This window comes from Bubalus kerabau, chromosome 10 (genome assembly GCF_029407905.1).
Source record: "Bubalus kerabau isolate K-KA32 ecotype Philippines breed swamp buffalo chromosome 10, PCC_UOA_SB_1v2, whole genome shotgun sequence".
NCBI lineage: Eukaryota > Metazoa > Chordata > Mammalia > Artiodactyla > Bovidae > Bubalus > Bubalus kerabau.
Genome location: NC_073633.1, coordinates 39,953,922 through 39,972,700, shown reverse-complemented (window position 1 = coordinate 39,972,700; position 18,779 = coordinate 39,953,922). Strand labels below are relative to the sequence as shown.

At 40.9% G+C, this 18,779-nt stretch overlaps 1 protein-coding gene across 45 annotated transcripts in view; it reads left to right on the top strand.

Moving 5' to 3' along the window:
* Window positions 1–18,779, top strand: part of LOC129621202 (uncharacterized) — a 488,210-nt gene that overhangs the window by 165,400 nt on the left and 304,031 nt on the right. For 24 of the 45 annotated variants that reach the window (XR_008699117.1, XR_008699115.1, XR_008699103.1 and 21 more), the window contains 3 exons: window positions 1,904–2,029; window positions 16,110–16,222; window positions 17,541–17,734. The exons of 3 other annotated variants lie outside the window; for them this stretch is intronic. The gene's annotated coding sequence lies outside the window, so the exon portion shown is untranslated. The remainder of the gene's footprint in view (window positions 1–1,903; window positions 2,030–16,109; window positions 16,223–17,540; window positions 17,735–18,779) is intronic. 18 more of the 45 variants (XR_008699118.1, XR_008699126.1, XR_008699121.1 and 15 more) reach the window with 7 other exon arrangements.

Genomic DNA, 18,779 nt, shown 5'->3' with positions numbered 1-18,779 from the left:
GATCTAGAGGTGTTATGATGGGGTGACTGGTGAAACTATAAATATTTGATCCATTGCTCAACCTCTAGCAGGAATGAGTCTAAGCCAACCCAGACTTACAAGAAGCAGCGAGGTTATTAAAGATTCATTGAGAAGGAAATTCTATAGTCACCCTCTTTGCATTTTGGTGGCTACGAACCGATGTCCCCTGGAGATGAGAGGATAACAGTTCACCATCTTCACAAAACTCTCCTTGCTGCTGCTGCTAAGTGGCTTCAGTCATGTCCGACTCTCTGCGACCCCATAGATGGCAGCCCACCAGGCTCCCCCATCCCCGGGACTCTCAAGGCAAGAACACTGGAGTGGGTTGCCATTTCCTTCTCCAATGCATGAAAGTGAAAAGTGAAAGTGAAGTCGCTCAGTCGTGTCCGACTCCTAGTGACCCCATGGACTGTAGCCCACCCGGCTCCTCCATCCATGGGATTTTTCAGGCAAGAGTACTGGAGTGGACTACTTTAGTGGACCCTAAAATTTTCCTTAGGGTCCACTAAAGTAGTCCAAACACATTGTGTGTATATATGTGTATATAAATATGTGTATACATATTGTATATGCCTGTATTATACACTGGGCTTCCCAAGTGAAGCTAGTGGTAAAGAACCTGCCTATCAATGCAGGAGACATAAAAAGCACAGGTTTGATCCCTGGGTCAGGAAGATCCCCTGAAGAAGGGCAAGGCAAACCACTTCAGTATCCTTGCCTAAAGAATCCCATGGACAGAGGATCCTGGCAGGCTACAGTCCATAGGGTCTCAAAGAGTTGGACATGACTGAAGCGACTTAGCACGCATGCATTTATTATATATGATACATATTATAATGTATTTTATATACGTGCATTTTATATCTATAGGTTATATATATTTTTCTATAGATATTGTAGCAGTATAGGTAACATACATAATATGTATATATAGAATAGGTAATATAGGTAACATGGGTAAATATAGGTATAATAACAGATATTTACATAGTATATATCTGCATTATACAGATATGTACCTATCTATACATATATAGATATTATGCATATATATGTATATATATATTCTGTATATCTCAGTTACCATTAGGCACTGTGGTACATGTGCTTTCATGTATTTGGAGAATATAAAAGTGTAACAGTCTGCCTCTAAGGGGCATTTAATCTATTTAAAGATATAAGACATATGCAAGACTGCATTGGAGTCCTGGACATGAGCTGGAATGATCATGGAAAGCGTTATAAGGAAGGTTCATCTAGGACTGAGCATTAGACTACTACTACTGCTGCTACTCCTTTTAACAGTGGTTGAATACCTACCAAATTCCTGGTAGGTTCTAAGTACCTTTAAATACCTGCATAGGTGCTTTTCACATGTGTTTGATCATCACAATATAACACTGTAAGGATGAAAAAGGAGAAAACGGAGGCATAAAGAGTTTAAAAAATTTGTCCCAGTTCACACAGCTAGTTAGTGGTGGAGCTAGATTTAAAGGGAAAGCATTTAAAAGCAAAGGCACAGGTTCTAGAGGGATTTTATTATGCACAGAGAGGAGCCTGACCAGCAGAGCTGCGGTGGCTGCAGTGTTGAACTGGAAAAGGCTTGGGGAGGGTGGTGGCGGTGGTGTGTGCTCAGTGTAATGATTGGCACGATGCCTGGGAGAGAGTTAAGTGTTTGTTGAGTTATTGACTGCATGGTTAGAGAGAGAATGCTGGAGAAAGTAGGCTGTTATCAGATTGTGTAGGGTTTTGAATTACAGTCGAAGTGGTTTAAACTTAGTACTATGGATAATAGCTTCTCTAGCATGCATAAATTTCTTGAAAGGCCAACATGCTAGTTCATAAACATGTGTCATTCTGACTTGTATTTTCTCTTTTTCAGTGCTTTCTGCAGAATGTCTACAAATGATAAACTGAAACTATGTTAATGAAGCCTATTACAAAATCATGCTTTCTGTGTTTTGTTGAGACTTCACTGCAAAAGTAAGATGCTAGATTGATTTTCCAGGTCAGTCTTTGCAATTATGCCCCAAGTCCCTTCTAAACGCATGTCAATGGGCAAATCTTTAGGAAGTCAAATTGTAGATATGGTGTACTCCCTCCCCTCAACTCCTGCCACTGGCTGTAGATGACTGGACTTCTGATGGGCATTGTAACATGGGAGTGCATTGTCCTGGGGGATGTCAAGAGTACAAAACATTTAGTAGAGGGTGTAGGAACTGAAAGATCATCCTGAAGAGAAGAACCAAAGAGGATGCAACAATTTCCATTGTACTAAAATGATGAGAGAGCAGGAATAATACATAAGCAGAATGTATGATGTAGAAAGAAATTATTTTATGTGTACCTTGAACCCAAGTCTTTGGATTTCAAATTCAGTTCTGGATACTTTCTAAAATTCTTTAGAAAATGAAAAATCCTACCACCCTTTCCAGAATTCATTCTCCTTGTCTTCTCTGCTTCATTTTATGTACACACTCATTCACTTTTTTCTGAAACTCTTTCCACTGAAATGCAGTCCTCTCCTGACCTCTTTTTTCTTCTCCTATGACTCCTTTTCTTTTCTTAAGCTCCTCTTCCTCTATGTCCAAGGCTTTTCTGAAGCATGTTTCTCTTCTGTTTTTCTGTCCATGTAATTTTATCCATCTTCAGGGAAGGTTTTAGGCCTTCCCTGGTGGCTCAGACGGTAGAGTCCACCTGCAATGAGGGAGACCTGGGTTTGATCCCTGGGTCATAAAGATTCCCTGGAGGAGGGCATGGTAGCCCACTCCAATATTCTTGCCTGGAGAATTCCATGGACAGAGGAGCCTGGTGGGCTCCAGTCCATGGGCTCGCAAAGAGTCAGACACGACTGTGTGACTCTCTTACTTTCCTTCAGGTTTTCATCTTTTATTATTTGCATAGGGTGCCCCCACATACACAGACAATCTGGACACCCTTTCTGAGCTCTCAGGGGGCTCTCATTTCCAATTGTTTGCCCCATACCTCCAACCAGATGACACTCCACCAATTAGAAAAGGTTCCATGAAATCCCATGGCCATGCCTTTCTTTCAGACTTGATTCCCTCTTCCCTGACATCTGCATGCCCAATGGATTTCACATGCTGCTGCAAAAATAATCCCTAAAGCACAACTCTGCTTTTATCACTTCCTTGTCCCTAAATCTTAGTGATTCCTCATCTACCAGGAAAAATTCACATTCCTTAGCTTGGTACTTTTGTCCATCTTTAATCTGATCCCAGTACATGAGTCCAGAATATTTACCTACCTTAGAGGCTTTTGCAAAGTAGAATTCTTTCTATATCTCTTCTAGTTTTCAAAATTCTATCCATTTCTCCTAGATTTCCCAAAGAGCTGCCTCTGCCATAAAGTATCAGCAATTCTAAATTATATTGATGTATCTATTTATTTATTTTTGGCTGTGCTGGGTCTTCACTGTTGCATGGGCTTTTCTCTAGTTGCGGTGAGCAGGGGCTGATCTTCATTGCAGTGGGTAAACTTCTCATTGCGGTGGCTTCTCTTGTCGTAGCATGGGATCTAGGGTGTGTAGGCTTCAGCATTTGCAGCACACAGGCTCCAGAATGCAGGCTCAGTAATTGTAGTGCGTGGGCTTAGGTGCTCCGAAGAATGTGTGGGATCTTTCTGGACCAGGGATCGAACCTGTGTCTCCAACACTGGCAGGTGGATTCTTTACCACTGAGCCACCAGGGAAGCCCCCAAATACATCTTTTCTCTAAATTTTCATTATTTTTTGTGACTATGTTAAGGCAAAATTATTGAACATTTCTTTTACTCTTTCTATATATTCCTGATATTGCTAATTTGAATTTGCTACCACACAGGTGTCAAAGTTCACTGTATATGGTCTGCTTGCTCTCAGGTTCATTCTTTACCTTTTCTAACCTGAACCTGTGGGCTGTACAGCCCAGACTCCTGGGTCAACTGGGTGGGTTTCATACTTGGTAGTACTGGCATCAGAAACTGGGGTCTTCTGACCCCCATGCCCTGGGAGATGTCTCTAGGAGAAATGAATCTTCTCTGGGGCTTCAACTGTCACTTATAGCTCCAGCTTTGATAGGTGGTCCTTACCCCTGAGTTCTGGAAACACAACCTTCTTGTTCTTCCTGCCTAGGGATGGTGGTGCTACCAGCTATTTTCTATTTCAGTATTGCTTCACCATCCTCTGATGGGCTTCTGGCTCTTCCATCACCTGAGTAACCTAATCCCTTATATTAAATTGACTTTATTTGAAATACAATGGTTTCTGTTTTTCCCGGTGTGGTAGATAAAAGATGGTTCTTCAAACTATTATCCTGGGATAATAGTTTCCCAGCAAACAATGTCTCATCCTTACATTTTCCATAGTCTAGTTCAGTAACTTGCATACTGTAGGTGCCAAATAAATGTTTACTGAATAAATATACATAAATTAAGGAAAAGTTTTGTTTAAAAGTACCATAGTTAATTTTTAGAGAAATGACAGTGCTCAGAAAAATTTAAGAGGCACTAACTGTTAACATCAACTCAATGGACATGAGTTTGAGCAAATTCCAGGAGATAGTGAAGGTCAGGGAAGCCTGGTGTGTTGCAGTCCACGGGGTCGCAAAGAGTCAGATACGACTGAGTGACTGAACAGCAACAAATTATTCATATATTAGCCATCAAGATATACCCAAAAGGAAAAGTTAAGGACAGTATCCTTGTCACTAAGAATTAACAAGGCTACTGGGAGACTTAAAAAGGGCACTGAATTTTGTGTTAGAAAATTTAGTGGACTGGAAAATACCAACTTAAAATATTTCTTTTTTACTTCTCCTGTGCTTTGAAGAATGCTTATAAAGTGAAGGGGCTCAAATTGTTCTTAAAATTAGCCATCCAGTCTCTTTTCAAGCTCCAATATTGGTATTCTCCAACTCGCCCCTAGGAGATGTTAAGAAGAAGATATTAGAATAGTTAGCATGTTAATTGTTGTGTTGACTTTGAATATTTTCTTCTTTGAGGCCCTTAGACCCAGAAGAACTCATAGGTTCTCCGAGTCACAGTCACTGTCCTTGTTCGTTAGGGTTCCCTCTCCTGAGCGATACAATTATGTGAATGAATGAATACGCAGGAATATAGAGGACACAGCTGGAAGGATGGTGATGACCCAGTGCTTCTGGAAGCATGCCCACTGCCAAGGAAAAGTGAACTTGTGGTTTAAATTCTTAATAGAATTCCCTGCTCTGCCTTTGGATTGACCCAGGGGCTTGAACCTTCTCTCCCAGCCTTAATTTCCTCATTCATCAGAAAGTAGCCCAAGTGATAGAAAGAATTCTGTTGGAAAATGACTTGATAAAGTAAAGGATGAGCTGGAAGGGTGAGATAATTTAACCACTGCCATAGATGGACACTGCACACAAAACTGTGAAAACTAATGCATTTCCCTCAATGTGTTTTTTGTCGGCAATTTTTATTGAAAGCCTATTATGTCACTGGCACTGTGATCAGGGCAATAGGTTGAAAGAATTTGCTGCCAGTCTTCTGCATTTCTTATAGGAAAACAGTACCAAAAATAGTTTCTGAAAAGATCCATAAAACCAAGATTGGAATAACCAATTTGTTTGTTCATATTCTTGGAGTTGAAAGCAAGGGGAGAAAGCACACAGTCTGCCTCCTGAAATTATTATTTCTTATTGCTTTGCCTACAGAGATGGCCAACTTTTTGTCCCTGTAACAATGCATGTTGTCTAAGTCTCTTCAAAATGTTTCCCTGAATCAATAGGGAGCATAGACATTTACTGGGAAAACTGGACAGCTACATGTAAAAGAATGAAATTAGAACACTTCCTAACACCATACACAAATATAAACTCAAAATGGATTAAAGGCCTAAATGTAAGACCAGAAACTATAAAACTTTTAGAGGAAAACATAGGCAGAACATTCAATGACATAAATCAAAGCAAGATCCTCTATGACCCACCTCCTAGAGTAATGGAAATAAAAACAAAAGTAAACAAGTGGGACCTGATTAAACTTAAAAGCTTTTTCACAGCAAAAGAAACTAGCAAGGTGAAAAGACAACCCTCAGAGTGGGAGAAAATAATAGCAAATGAAACAACTGACAAAGGATTAATTTAAAAAATGTAAAAGCAGCTCATAAAACTCAATGCCAGAAAAACAAACAACCCAATCAAAAAGTGGGAAAAAGACCTAAACAGACATTTCTCCAAAGAAAACATACAGATGGCTAACAAACACATGAAAAGATGCTCAACATTGTTCATTATTAGAGAAACGCAAATCAAAACCACAATGAGTATCACCTCACACCAGTCAGAATGAGCATCATCAAAAAAGTAAATGCTGGAGAGGGTGTGGAGAAAAGGGAATGCTCTTGCACTGTTGGTGGGAATGTAAATTGATACAGTCACTATGGAAGATGGTATGGGGATTCCTTAAAAAACTAGGAATAAAACCACTATATGACCCAGCAATCCCACTCTTAGGCATATACCCTGAGGAAACCAAAATTGACAAAGACACATATATCCCATTATTCATTGTAGCACTATTTACAATAGCTAGAACATGGAAGCAACCTAGATGTCCATCGACAGATGAATGGATAAAGAAGTTGTGGTACATATACACAATGAGATATTACTCAGCCATAAAAGGGAACACCTGGAGTCAGTTCTGATGAGGTGGATGAACCTAGAAGCTATTATACAGAGTGAAATGAGTCAGAAAGAGAAAGATAAATATCATATTCTAACACATATGTACGGAATCTAGAAAAATGGTACTGAAGAATTTACTTACAGGGCAGCAGTGGAGAAACAGACATACAGAGTAGACTTATGGACGTGGGGGGAGGGGAGGAGGGGGTGAGATGTATGGAAAGAGTAACATGGAAACTTACATTGCCACATGTTAAATAGATAGCCGATGGGAATTTGCTGTATGTCTCAGGAAACTCAAACAGGGGCTCTGTGTCAATCTGGAGAGGTAGGATTTCGGGGGAGATAGGGGGGTTCAGGAAGTAGGGAATATATATATATATATATATATATATATATATATATATATATACACACATACATACACCTATCTATGGCTGCTTCATGTCGAGGTTTGACAGAAAACAAAAGTTCTGTAAAGCAATTATCCTTCATTAAAAATATAAATTAATTAAAAAAAAAGTTTGTTTCATCTGGAGAGAGGGTATCTTGGGAGGGAAGTCAAAGACTCTGCCTAGAGGGCCGGCCCAGGAATAATTTGTTCATTGTTGAGTGCATCTGGAAATCTGCTGAAGCTTCAGTTTTAATAGGATTTTTTTTTTTCTCCCCAAAGGAGACTGTATCCATGGTTATTCACCTAAAAGGCACATGGTTTTGATATTAGATATTTGGGAAGGCTTGCTTTCTTTCCCCGCAACTGAGGAACCTCACTGCCTTCATCAAAATGATAACAGTAGGCTTAACTCAGCAGCCTGAGACCTCACACCTTGCTTGGCATCTGGTTTTTCCCTAGTGACTTTGGGATGCGTCTAATTTCATATCTACAAATGATACAGCTTGCATGTGCTTATGCAGAATTGCTTATATTGAGGTCACTGGATCTTCATGGCTCTCCTAGTTCAAGGGAGAAGACAAAAGGACTCCAGGACACCTAGGCAGGATTTGGCTTTTCCTCTGCCAGATCATGCATTGAATGAACATCTCCTGAGAATCTTCTATATACCAGGCTAGTGCTGCTTTTAAAGACAAATAAGTCAGGGGAGTTAGACTTAAGGAATTGTGACAGTAATATTAAATTGTCTTTGAAAGTGAAAGTGGCTTAGTTGTGTCCAACTCTTTGTGACCCCATGGATTATATAGTCTGTGGAATTCTCCAGGCTGGACTACTGGAGTGGGTAGCCTTTCCCTTCTCCAGGGGATCTTCTCAACCCAGGGATCAAACCCAGGTCTTCCACATTGCAGGCAGATTCTTTACCAGCTGAGCCACAAGGTAAGCCCAAGAATACTGGAGTGGGTAGCTTATCCCCTCTCCAGCAGATCTTCCCAACCCAGGAATCGAACTGGTGTCTCCTGCATTGCAGGTGGATTCTTTAGCAACTGAGTTATCAGGGATTTATGATTAATTAAATTACACAGCCTGATCAGGCTAGCAGTTGATAATTTTCAGTATAAGCTAAAGGATAATGGGTTTAGAAATCTACTTGTAAATAATTCTCTTCATATGGTAAGGTCAAATTTATGAAGAGGTTAAAGAGTTAACCCTCATGGTGGGGAGAGGGTGTGTTTCATTGATGAAAGACCCTTTTTTCCAAAAATCCTTTCACCCCTCATGTTCCCACAATATTTTTTCAGTTGTTTCAGGCAATAAAAATATTTAACCTTACAGATTTTTTTTTTTTGTTTGAGTGGCCAATTCATTAAGCTTAGTAAAATGGCAGCTCAAACTACTTATCACTTTAATCCTAAAGCTCTAGAATTTTCCTTTATAAGCCTGGGAAAGTTGTAGTCTTCCTTCCTATCATGTGATTCTGCTTCCCTTAGGCTCCTGTATTTTGCCATGTAGGAGAACGGGAAACTAGAAATGGTGGGTGAGAGCTTCCTGAATTCTAAGTGGAATGGAGAGAGTTGAGATAGTTCTCAGAGTAGATTCAGTTCCCTGATTTCAGAGGTGAGGAAATTGGAATCAAGAGATACTGAGATGACTTGCTCAGGGCCATGCAAGAGGCTCATGGCTAAATGAGGACCATGGAGAGGGCATCTGTATTTCATGACTACTGCCCCTTCCACTCCATGGCCATCCATCAGTAAGCACTGGTTCATCCCATTCTACTCATCTCACACATCTGTTTCTCATCATATTTATCTCAGCTGTGTTAGTTTTTCTTGAATTCTTTACCTCACTCTCACATCTGGAACAATTTTCTTTCCTTCCTCATCTCAAAAACACACATTACTGAGCACCCATTATCCTTCAGATAATGCACTCAGTCTAGACCTTACAAACACGAGGAACACCGTGCCCATCTCCATGCTCTTTCCACATAGCCGCTGGCCATCCCATCCTTGGAATGTAGTACATCTCTGTGACTGCCTTGCCCATTCTTCTCTGGCATTCACAGTCCAACCCTCGTGCAAAGTAGCCTCATCCACTCCCTCTTTTCTGGCACTTAACTCTGCACCTGCTAGTACCTGTGTACCTGTCTTGCTCTCTCACTTAAAGATGAACACTCAAACACTAGCATGGTTCCTATCACATAGTAAGTTTTATTCTTAACAAATGCTGGAAGAGTGATTGAATAAGGAATGGATGAAGGAATGAATCCATCATTGATTGCTTTTGGAGCTGTTTCTTCCCCTCTCCTGGAGTTACCTTCCAGTCACTCTTAGCAAATCAGCACATTTACTATTATTTGTGGAGCATCTATGACTTTTGCTGTTGTTCAGTCACTCAGTCGTGTCTGAAGGACAGGGAAACCTGGCATGCTGCAGTGCATGGGGTTGCAAAGAGTCAGAACCATGGCTTACCAAAAGCCAATTTAGTCCCCATTTGACAGGTGAAGAAATTGAGCTGCAGAATAAACTAACATGCTCAAGGTCACATGGCCAGCAGATGTGTGCTGAAATTTGACCTCAAGACTAGCTCTAAGCAGATGAACTATGCTGTATTACCTCACATGTCTTATGCTTATATGAATATATTCACTTATTACTTGTAAAATTGAGATTCTTTAATTAAAATGCTGTCTGAAAGATACTCTTCTCCAAACCACGCTCATCCTTTCTGCTATAAATGTAATCACTGTCCTCCACTTCACTTTTTACAGTGCTTAGATGATCACCATGTTCCTTATGCTATATGACTTTCAAAGATTAAGGTAAATATCATGTTGTATATTTTCTGAAATTTATAGGTGTACAATGAACATTTTTTTATGATAGTATGACATAAAAAGTCTGAAATCTCTGTTTTTGAAAGAGGGCCAAGTTGAACTCTGTGCAGTTAGGTAATCCACCCAAGGTCTCACGAACTATGGTGGCATAATTTTGACCACAACTGGGGAAAAAAATGGGAAGTAAATACAATACTTACTTCTTTCAGTATTAGACCTTTCTGAGTCTTAAAAAATGAATTGTATAATCTAATGGAGCTAGAAGGTGTGGTCCCTCCTAAGACAAACTTCATTTCTAAAAGGGTATCTTTAAGATCAAAGAAACTTTAAAACTCAGGTGTTAGACCACAATGGTAGAATGACAGATAATCCCATCAGTAACACAAGCAGAACCAACTGTTTGTACTGCTGCTGCTAAGTCGCTTCAGTCATGTCCGACTCTGTGCGACCCCATGGACGGCAGCCCACCAGGCTCCCCCATCCCTGGGATTCTCCAGGCAAGAATACTGGAGTGGGTTGCCATTTCCTTCCCCAATGCATGAAAGTGAAAAGTGAAAGAAAAGTCGCTCAGTCGCGTCCGACTCTTAGCGACCCCATGGACTGCAGCCTACCAGGCTCCTCTGTCCATGGGATTTTCCAGGCAAGAGTACTGGACTGGGGTGCCATTGCCTTCTCCAAACTGCTTGTACTAAGAGGTGATAAAACTGGGCTACTCAGGAGTAAGATCTAAGTTTCTCCCATTATCTGATTTCTTAGTAACAGCCAATGGGATGTTGATGCCAGTTTCCAATCTTGAATTTCAATTTTTATTTTTGTTATCTATGGAAAGCAAAGAAGAAGTAAAGAGCCTCTTGATGAAAGTAAAAGAGGAGAGTGAAAAAGTAGGCTTAAAACTCAGCATTCAGAAAACTAAGATCATGGCATCCGGTCCCATCCCTTCATGGCAAACAGATGGGGAAAAAATGGAAACAGTGACAGACTTTATTTTGGGGGACTCCAAAATCACTGCAGATGGTTACTGCAGCCATGAAATTAAAAGACACTTGCTCTTGGAAGAAAAGTTATGACCAACCCAGACAGCATGTTAAAAAGCAGAGACATTACCAACAAAGGTCTATCTAGTCAAAGCTATGGTTTTTCCAGTAGTCATGTATGTATGTGAGAGTTGGACTGTGAAGAAAGCTGAGCGCGGAAGAACTGATGCTTTTGAACTGTGGTGTTGGAGAAGACTCTTGAGAGTCCCTTGGACTACAAGGAGATCCAACCAGTCCATCCTAAAGGAAATCAGTCCTGAATATAATATTCAATGGAAGGACTGATGCTGGAACTGAAACTCCAATACTTTGGCCATCAGCTGTGAAGAACTGACTCATTGGAAAAGACCCTAATGCTGGAAAATAATGAAGGTGGGAGGAGGAGGGGACGACAGAGGATGAGATAGTTGGATGGCATCACTGACTCGATGGACATGAGTTTGAGCAGGCTCTGGGAGTTAGTAATGGACAGGGAAGCCTGGTGTGCTGCAGTCCATGGTGTCACAAAGAGTTGGACACGACTGAGCAACTGAACTGAACTGATCTATGGGAAAGCTCTGAGGTGAAACTGAAGTAAACCCAGGGATGTCCAAGTCTAGGAAAGAGAGCTACCCTGACATGGTAGAGGTGAAGCATGATCCTGTTGAAGGAAACCTCAGTGCAGACAAATTTAACTTAAATTGTTGGATTCTAAGAGTGACTCATATTTTGTATGGAAGACAAACCAAGAGATAAGACATTTAATGAGAATTTGCTTTGATAGATCCCTAAAGTATAGCTGGTTACATAGCTCCACGAAAAGCACAGAAACTCTTAGGTCTTCAAATGTATGTGTCCGACAGAGAAAGGGAGATAGCTGTTTTTTTGTTTGTCTGTTTTGTTTTAATTGTTAAATGGATTAAACCTTGCTTCTTGACTAAGTATGAAAGCAATCGTAATTTGGCCAATGTAACCCATAAAATATTTCCTAGTTAGATATTATGTAAATAAATCTGTAAATCATCTGTAAATATTGATGAGGAATATGCTCCCTCTTTGTGCCAGGATTTATTTTTGCCTATTTATTTTTGGAGTATAGTTGATTTACAATATTGTGTTATTGTTGTGTGTATAGCAAAGTGATTTGATTATACAAAGATATGTATATATCTATATTCTTTTTAAAAATTTTTTCCATCATAGTTTAAGATATTGAATGTAGTTCTCTGTGCTATACAGTAAATCCTTATTGTTTATTTATGGATAACTATTTTAATCAGTACCTTTATGGTCTCTGATACTAAGGTACTGCCATTGTTGTCATTTTGGTGGGTGTGTCAGCTGACCCCATCAGACGCCAGGTCAGCAGGTGCTAAACAAGGACGATGCATCCGTGAATACTAACAGAAGGGGCCCCTGGTCATAGTCCCAGAGTGGAGTGGTGGGTGTAGAGGAACGGTTGCCAAGTGGGGAGGACCAAGGAGTCTTAAGTTCCCTGGTAGTGTGGGGACTGGAGGGTTATATGCAGGATCTGGGCATTATTAACTTTTTGGCTTATTTATACTCCATGTGTGTAAGTGTACATAAGCATGTGTGGGCTTTGTCTTTCTTTTAATATTTTAAATGGTCTTTTGCAGTTTAATTCTGCACTTTAGACCATCAGATGCTAGAAAAGGATGAAGACTGGGACGTTAGTATCTCTCATCTGCCCAGCTGGGTTACTGCCTTAACTCCTTCATGGGCTTGTCCTTCATGTACTTGCTTTTTAGTCCTGTCATTTTATGTCATTTCTTGAACATCTGGCAGTTAACTGCAGTACTTGGAAATACCTTCATGATATATAGGAATAAACTAGTAACTTTGCTCTTAATTGCTGTTTTCTTATTTCAGTGCTGTCTCTCCATTGTTGTGCTGCAATCGTCTATATGTAGACTCTACCATGGTTACCACTAGGTACATGGACTGTGCAGAGGTCTGTGGGCCAGGAGCTTATTTGTAACACTGCCCATACCTTATAGCTTTCTCTGGGTCTCCAGATTCCTGGGATAGAAATAGAATTTTTGCCCCATAAAAAGAGGTTAAACCTCCCAGTGTGCTCTTGTTTTGTCGTTTTTTTTTTTTTTTAATTTTTTAGAGTATAAGTAGATCATGGTATTTTCTTTTTTCATTGTTATACTTTGCATTTTATTTTTTAAATTTTTTCATGGCATTTTCTTAATCAACAAATGAAAAATACTTTTTAAATATACATACCCCTATGTGAACAATAGATTTCAATATTTGAAATCATGAACTAAGCTTTTAGGTATAAAATGTGATTTTCATAGGATTTCAGATTCCAATGCAACAAATATTTGTTAAAAGGCATATTTGTGTAAAGCAGGGAATTTGCCTCTTATGGTCTGGTGTCATGTGCTGAGGACATGAGTTGGTGCTTACAACCCAGACTGTGGATAGTGCCATGAGAACCATCTTGCAGGTGAGATGTTATGACACCAAACTGGCAGTAGTAGGGAGCATCCACCCGAGTGCAGTGTGTCATTCTTTGACCCAGGAAAGGTAACTTGACATGCAGGGACACACCCTCAGTTTGGAAGGAAACGTGTTTGGGATTATCCCTAGCTTATTAGAAAACAAAATCTTTCAGGGAAAGGATAACCATGTTCATTCATTCATTTATTCAACAACTACTGAATGAACAACTTAATCAATATAGAAGTCACTTTTTGTTCAGTTGCTAAGTCCATGTCCGACTCTTTGCGACCCCATGGACTGCTGAACACCAGGCTCCCCTGTCCTTCACTATCTCCCTTTGCTCAAATTCATGCCCATTGAGTCAGTGATGCTATCTAACCACCTCATCCTAAGAGCCAACTCACTGGAAAAGACCCCCATGCTGGGAAAGATTGAAGGCAAAAGGGGCGGCAGAGGATGAGAAGGCACTTAGAAATAGAGAAATGAGTGAGTTATTTTCCTGTGCTTTCAAGAAGTTTACCTTATAGTAAGAAAAACAGACTTTAACAAAGACTTACTTAAATGTTACATTCAAATTGTGATTGTTTTGAAAGCAGACCAGTGGGGTGCTATGAGAAAATATGAAGAGACACTTAACTTGGATATTTTGAATATGTGACATTTAGGCAGAAATATAAGGGATGAAATTAGCCTGGTTAGGATGGTGGGCTGGGGTGGGGAGAAAGTCATGATTCTGGCCAGATCTTGGCATGTGATAAGGTCCTGAGGCAGGCAGGTATGGTTAGGAAACTGAAAAAAAGGACAAAATAGACCTTGGTGCATGTGAATTAAGTAACTTTATACTAAGAACAATGGAAAGATTTTTAGCTGGAATTCAACACAGACAGATCTATGTGTTTCAAGAAGAGGGTCTGCCTGCTAGTGGGAAGTGGATTGACATGTGGTGAGGAATGCGGGGATAGCAGGAATGAGGCAGTTCTGTGGTTCAAGATATTTTTGTCAAAGGCCTCTTTGCAGTGAATATCTTTGCCACAAGAATTTTTGCCTGAATATACTCACTGCATAATTAATTTGCCAGAAGGCAATATTGTCATAAAAGAAAAAATAATAAAACAAAAAGGGGGGGAATGAAAAAGGATGTAAGCGTAAAAAATGAATAACAAACATGAAAGTCATCATTGCAAAATACAGAATATTTGAATACATTTAAAATGTATATAGATCCATTGCAATACTGCACAAATAACTGATTTTATTTTATGATTGTACCTAAACACTTGTCTTCAGAGTTTTTCATTCATAATATTTTATACTTTTTTTTTGATTGTTAATTTGTCTCGTTTGGTATTGCACATTTTGTTTTTCACTAAAATTTCTTTTGTCAGTAACAGAGGTAACAACTCCAAAGAAGACATACAGATGGCCAACAGCCACATGAAAAGATGTTCAATATCACTAATTATTAGAGAAATGCAAATCAAAATTACGATGAGGTATCGCCTCATGCCAGTCAGATGGCCCTCATTAAAAAGTCTACAAATAATAAATATTTGAGACCCTCAGTTTTTTTCAGATTCATGCAGTATAAACATGGGAGTACTGAATCAATCAAGAAATGGAACCAAACTGTCAATCAGTTCTTTTTTGCAGCAACAATGCCTTATGGCCAATGAAGTTACACAGCGAAAATGTTTGCAGCAAAAGTGTTTGCGGCAAAAGTGTTTGCGGCAGAGTTTGCAGCAAAGGGGCTTATGGCAAAGTTACCATCCATACATTTCATCAGTGTAAGCTAGGGATGATGCTGATGCTTTATGCCTACTGTGTTTGGCATGCTCCATCAGGATTAATTGGTACTCAGCAAGATGTATGTTTCTGGGTGGCTTCTCAATGTTAAAGTGAGAATAAATTCTGGCACCCAGTCCTCTGAATCAACTACATATCTCTCACTTGTGTTGTATTTAAGGATGGGATGTATAATTCTACATGTTTACTTAGTGCTTGTGTGTGCTAATTTGCTTTAGTCGTGTCCAAGTCTTTGTGACCCAAAGACTACAGCTCTTCAGGCTTCTCTGTCCATGGGATTCTTTGGGATTATCCACTGGAGTGGAGTGGGTTGCCATGCCCTCCTCTAGGGGACCTTCTCCACCCAGGATGGAGCTTGTGTCTCTTGTTTCTCCTGCATTGGCAGGCAGATTCTTTACCACTAGCGCCACCTGGGAAGCCCCTCCTTAAAACTCGTACTGTGCTGTGCTTAGTTGCTCAGTTGTGTCCAACTCTGTGAAACCCCACTAGGCTCCTCTGTCCATGGGGATTCTCCAGGCAAGAATACTGGAGTGGGTTGCCATGCTGTCTTCCAGAGGATCTTCCCAACCCAGATCGAACCCAGGTCTACCACATTGCAGGTGGATTCTTTACCTTCTGAGCCACCAGGGAAGTCCAAGAATACTGGCGTGGGTAGCCTATCCCTTCTCCAGGGGATCTTCCCAACCCAGGAATCAAACTGGGGTCTCCTGCATTACAGGCGGAGTCTTTACCAGCTGAGCTCCAGGGAAGCCTGCTTAAAGCTTAGGACTCTGCAAAATTTAAGGCAGCAGCTTCTATGAGCCCTGGCTTTTGTAATAGGCAGTAAAATTTTGATTATTTAACAGCCATCTGGCTGCCAACATTTTTGCTCTTACAATGTTTTTTTTTTTTTTTTTTTTTGACAGTTAGCGTGCCTTGCTTTGGAAATGCCATATCTGTTATGCAACATCAGAGTGACTAAATGAGGCAGGACTCCCCACACAGGGGTAACACTCCCAGTTTGGATGAACACATGAAGGTAAAGATCAGATGCCTCCTGACTCTGCAGGGTCAGGTGTCCTGTCTTCCTGCCTGTGCTCTGAGTGCTGCTGCCAATGATGTAAGCCATGCAGCTCTGCAGTCACTCAGGTGCCCTCTGTAAAGGCTGCTGCTGCTGCTAAGTCACTTCAGTCGTGTCCGACTCTTTGCATGGACTGCAGCCCATCAGGCTCCTCCATCCATGGGATTTTCCAGGCAAGAGTACTGGAGTGGGGTGCCATCGTCTTCTCCGTCCATAAAGGCAGAGGCATCTAATTATGTTACACCAGGTTTTCTTGTACTTGGATTGGCTGTGAAAAACATAATATAGTGGAATGACTGCAAGCTTTGGAGGTAGATATAGCTCAGTTCTGCTGTGTGGAGCTCTGTAACATTAAGCATGTTACTGAACTTCTCTGAGCCTGACCACCCTGACCTGTGGAAAGGGCCTAATGATAACGCTACCCTTTGGGGATTCCCATGAGGACCAATTGTGATGGCGCAGGCAGTATCTCCCACAGGGTTTTCCTACTGCAGGCATACGATAAGTGTGAGTTTCCTTCCCCATATTAATCATGTAATAACTAGCTTGCCTGATGTCACCAGGGGCCCCGGGCCTTTTGTGGTAATGGGACCGTCACCACATCCTCATTTTTTGTAGCTGATTTGTGTGAATTTTACTTATCTGTGCTGTTCCTTCCCTCTGAGGGCACAGATAATCAAATTTTCAGTAGAAGGTTGAGGTGGATAAGACTGTAAGCTCTGAGAATATCTGACTATCATTTGTAGACTGTTGGTAACATAATACAACCAGCTTGGCCTTTGGACTTTGACAAGTGTGTAAGAGTATTGCTCTCAAATAGTTAAAAGAGTGTGCTGTGCCATGCTAAGTTGTGTCTGATTCTTTAAACCCCATGGACTGTAGCCCACCAGGCTCCTCTCTCCATGGATTCTCCAGGCAAGAAGACTGGGGTGGGTTGCCATGTCCTTCTCCAGGGGATCTTCCCAACCCAGGGATCAAACCCAAATCTATTAAATCTCCTGCATTTGCAGGTGGGTTCTTTACCACTAGCACCCCCTGGGAAGCCCAAAAGAGTGTATCCTTTATCTATCAATGTATTGAAATCTCCTCCAAACTACAATCACCTTGCATGTCTTCAGGTTAATAGGTCCATGAATGTGTCAACTACATTCAAAGAATCACCTCTTCATTGAACTTAAATGTACCCTTTGCTACCTTCAAGTCATGCTTTTTGGTTCCCATATTTTCTTGTATTGGGGGAGAAATTCTTACTCATTTATCCCTGTTTTCATTTTAGGTGACTGAGCTCCGATAAAAGAGCACACAACCTGGGTTCAGCAGATTGGCTTAGAGTCTCAATTCTGCTACTCATCCTTTGGATAGAGGTGATTTCTTTGAGACTCTATTTTTTCCCATGTGAAACGGTGATGATTCTGTTTACTCTGCTCCTTATCTACGCTGGCTGTGAGGATGAAAGGATAACATTGAAAGGTATGTGAATTGTCAAGCATCACACACATGATTTTCATCATACACCTGAATCACCACAGAGATTAAAAAAAAAATTCTGATGTCTAATGAGTCAGAGTCTCTGGCTGGGGTCAGGGGTGGTGGGCAGCAGGCACTTCTATTTGAATAAAACATATTAGTATGTGCACCAAGGAATGATATTCACTGCCCTTTTACTATATAGGATGACATCACTATTCACAATGTTATAGACTTCATTGCTCTTAACAGATGAGCTGGCATCCTTCAGGCTCATTTTCAGCAGCAGCTCTTTACCTCTCCCACTTTAAGTGATTATTCTCAGACCCTGGCTCATCCATTTCCTCCATGTGCATCACCTGCATCTTCTTCCTATAGCCCAGTTCTCCAGTCACATCAGACTAGCTGCTGAACACTCCATTCACTTCCCTGGCTTTGATTCTGCTCAGTGATTCCCTGAGAGCATGTCTTACTGGGTGTGGGGACCTGGTCTTCTTGTAGCACTAATGGAGACATAGATGCTTCAAATAGGAAGTGATATTGTAAGTTTTCAATTTATCTTCTGCTTTATAGAGGAATGCTATGCTATGCTATGCTAAATCACTTCAGTCGTGTCCGACTCTGTGTGACCCCATAGACGGCAGCCCCCCCAGGCTCCGCCATCCCTGAGATTCTCCAGGCAAGAACACTGGAGTGGGTTGCTATTTCCTTCTCCAGTGCATGAAAGTGAAAAGTGAAAGTGAAGTCGCTCAGTCCTGTCCGACCCTCAGCGACCACATGGACTGCAGCCTACCAGGCTCCTCCGTCCATGGGATTTTCCAGGCAAGAGTACTGGAGTGGGGTGCCATTGCCTTAAATACTTATGACCAAAGAAGCTAAGTGACTTTTTTGAAGTGACACATCTAGTTAATGAGAGGGTCAGGATTAGAATTCAGGTCTCAGACCAGTACTCTTTATATGACTTGTTGTTATTTGCTCAGTTGTGTCTGACTCTTCGCAACCCGCCAGGGACTGTAGCCCTCCAGGCTCCTCTGTCCATGGGATTCTG